At 42.1% G+C, this 3080-nt stretch overlaps 1 pseudogene; it reads right to left on the bottom strand.

Annotated features, from left to right (window-relative positions):
- The window catches only part of LOC101567533, a 92329-nt pseudogene extending 89999 nt beyond the window's left edge, over positions 1-2330 (bottom strand).
- Positions 2331-3080: the final 750 nt, after the last annotated feature.

The following is a 3080-nucleotide window of genomic DNA, read 5'->3' as shown; positions in this document are numbered from 1 at the left end:
TACATTTATTTATTGTGTGTGTGTATGGCCAGCTCAGCCCACCAGGGGGCGGGTCTGGCTGGCATGTGGTGCTGGGGATCGAACTGCAGTCCCTGTGCTTTGCCAAGCTTGTTTCAAGTAGGTGCTTTAGACCACTGAGCCATCTCTCCAGCCCCCCTAGGCCAACAATTTCAGACACTGCCAGTCAAGTGGAAGACCCAATACTATTATGGACTACTGGACTCTTTTATAATACTTTGCTGAGTTAATACACCTATTATATTTGAATGATGGGGCCAGGGAGATGGCTCAGTTGAATAAGCACTTGCCTCTCAAGACCAAGGACCTGAGTTCAATCCCAAGTTCTGCAAAAAAGAAACAAAAAACAAACAAACAAACAAACAAAAATATTTGCCTTCTATAATATTTGAATGATGGAAGTACACAAAAAAGGGGATACAGATGAATGTCTGTTTTGTATCTGTGTATTCAAAATGGATAGCATAGTTATATCGTTACATTCTCTTAATGAGTAGAGGGATTTGTTCCAATAGTGGTTGTAAATAGGATATCATGTCCGCATCTTGTACAGCAAATAACCACTAGGAAGAGAGTATACAATGTGTTAATTATTCATACCAATTTGATTTGAAACTGTCTCATTGCTATATGTCTCTCAATAATATTATGGAGGAAAAAAATAATGTGACCACAGTCCAGTGCTTTGAATGTGATAAAAATTATCCAGGATCTGTCATTGGAGTTCATATTGTTCTTTGGTAATAGATGGAGTTCTTTAATGGGATATAAACATAGAATTTCATCAAGTACAGCTTGTCAGGATGTCCTCTACCTTTATCTCCATATGTTATTCAAGAGAATGTAAGAAAGCTCTTAGGTCACATGCCTACACATCAGGTACTTATTAACTTATACATTTAAAACATTTTTCTGCTTCAGTTTCCCATCCTGCCCAACTGTTTAGGTGTGGAGGACCACCTGAGCAGCTCTCCTTGAAAGAAGAGTGATTATCTCCATTTTGACTGAGCCTGATCCTATTTCCTTGTATTGTTATGTACAGAGCTGGCGAGGACTTCTGTTTATCCTTCAGTTGGCCTTAAGCAATGTATATTGGTCTAGCTGAGGTGCTGGTGATAGTCTCTGAAGGTGGCGTGCGTGTTTCCCTGGTAACCTATACCTGCTGCTCTTTAATGTGAGCTAGGTTGAGACAGGAAGGCAGAGCTAATGCTCCGCGGTGCCAGCTGGGATCGAGCCTCAAGACAGAGACCATGACTTCCTGGGGCTTGAAAGGCTACACCAAAGCTGAAGCACCAGACTTAACCAAAACATTAGATGCTATATAATGCAGATTACTCTCTCTGCATATCCTCTGTGCATATGGCAGAGGTAATTTTAGGCCACCCACCTAGCTCAGCTCATAGTAGTCTCTTTCCCACAATTCTCAGTCAATCCTCAAGCCACTCCCCTATTGAATAAAACTGGGTGAGGCCCTGGGTCGCTCTCTTGGTTCCAGAAAGCCATCTTCATGGCTGGATTTAGAGCCTCTTGACTCCCCGATGATTGAAGATATAATTTAGTGTCTTTATTTTCGCCGTGGGTTACATTGTAAGTGGTAGATTGGAATCAATTTGATGGGATTGCAAAAACGTAACTTTGGGATTACAAATATTGGCCTCTTGGACTGAGATGAGGACCTGGAAGTGTCTCCTACACTTAGGAATGTAAGGATTAAATTATGAGCAGCGTATAAATTACCTCACTCACAGTAGATGCCCACAGAGAAAGCTATTATTATTGCCATCTCTCTCCTGCCCTCCTCCTTTCCCGGACTCCATCTTCAGGTGAAGCCTGGAAGGTTGCTCTCCTATGGTTGCAATCTACTTCCTAGACTGGTTCCCACTTCCATGAGCCAATTCCAGCTGGCATGTGGCCTGCACTGTTGCTGTCCTCCAGTGGTGCCATGCTAAGTCATTCCCTCATTCAGCCTTCCTCAGGGTCTTGCTCTTAGGGCCTCCCTCTCTGTCACTGGTTAAGGATTCTTCCAATGTTCACCCTACCTACTCCACCATCAACTTCTCCCCACTGACTTGCACTGGATTTTCTTTTCTTTTCTTTTCTTTTTTTATTTTCTATTTACTTACCATACACCTTGAGCTTCCCTGGATCTCTACCTTGGCTAGTGCAGTCCTCTGATCACAAGAGCTTGGACTTCTCCAGGCCATCAGGAAAATCTGAACACTACAAAATGATTTAATCTGCTCCAAAGGACTTTGTTCATTGACTTCAGCCACACTCTTTTTTTCTATAAAGGTGCACTTGCTTAGGGACATGCTTACTTATGCACAAAGTAATCCTCCAACCCCAGCAGTTTAAGCATGAAGCACTTTTGTCTTAGCTCTGTCATAGTGCAACATGGGCTTTTATCTATGAACATGGTATGCTCTGCCCCAGAAGTTATTGATGAGCCCAGGCTCATCCATAGAATGGATCCACCCCACCTCCAGGCCCTTGGATATTCCAGTAGATTCTCTGCCCTGATCAGAGGACATAAAACAGAGAAGATTATTCAGCTGTTGTGCTTGAGCAAGGCATTTATCATCTCCACCCACATTTCTTTGTCTACCTTTAGTATAACAGTCCCACTCAAGACTGAGGAGGGCTGCAGGAGGAAGATAGTAATAATAACTGTGTCTTTGGGTACCTACTATGTGCTGGGTGATTTATACAAATAGCACAATGTAATCTTCAGTAGCAATGTTTGTATTTGTGTGTTAGAGGCAAAGGAATCAGAGATGACAAATGTGCTACATTGCCTTTGCTATTGTCACCACAAGATACTTTGATAGTTGACATTTCCAGTGGCTTTGCAAATGGGCTTTTTGGTTTCCTTAGAGTGCATTACTCTGAGATGCTTTTTTACAGCAGAATTCAGTTTTTTTTTTCCTTCAGCGTGTGTCTTAGTTACTGTTCTCTCATTGCTGGGCCATAGTGATGGGCCAAATACCCAACACACAAAATGAAGGACGGAAAGATTTATTGGTTTTTTTTTTTTTTAAATTTGACGGAACCAGGGATTGAAC

Source organism: Octodon degus, unplaced genomic scaffold (genome assembly GCF_000260255.1).
Source record: "Octodon degus isolate 3935 unplaced genomic scaffold, OctDeg1.0 scaffold00006, whole genome shotgun sequence".
Taxonomy (NCBI): domain Eukaryota; kingdom Metazoa; phylum Chordata; class Mammalia; order Rodentia; family Octodontidae; genus Octodon; species Octodon degus.
The sequence above is the reverse complement of the archived record's forward strand: the minus strand, read 5'-3'. Positions and strand labels throughout refer to the sequence as shown.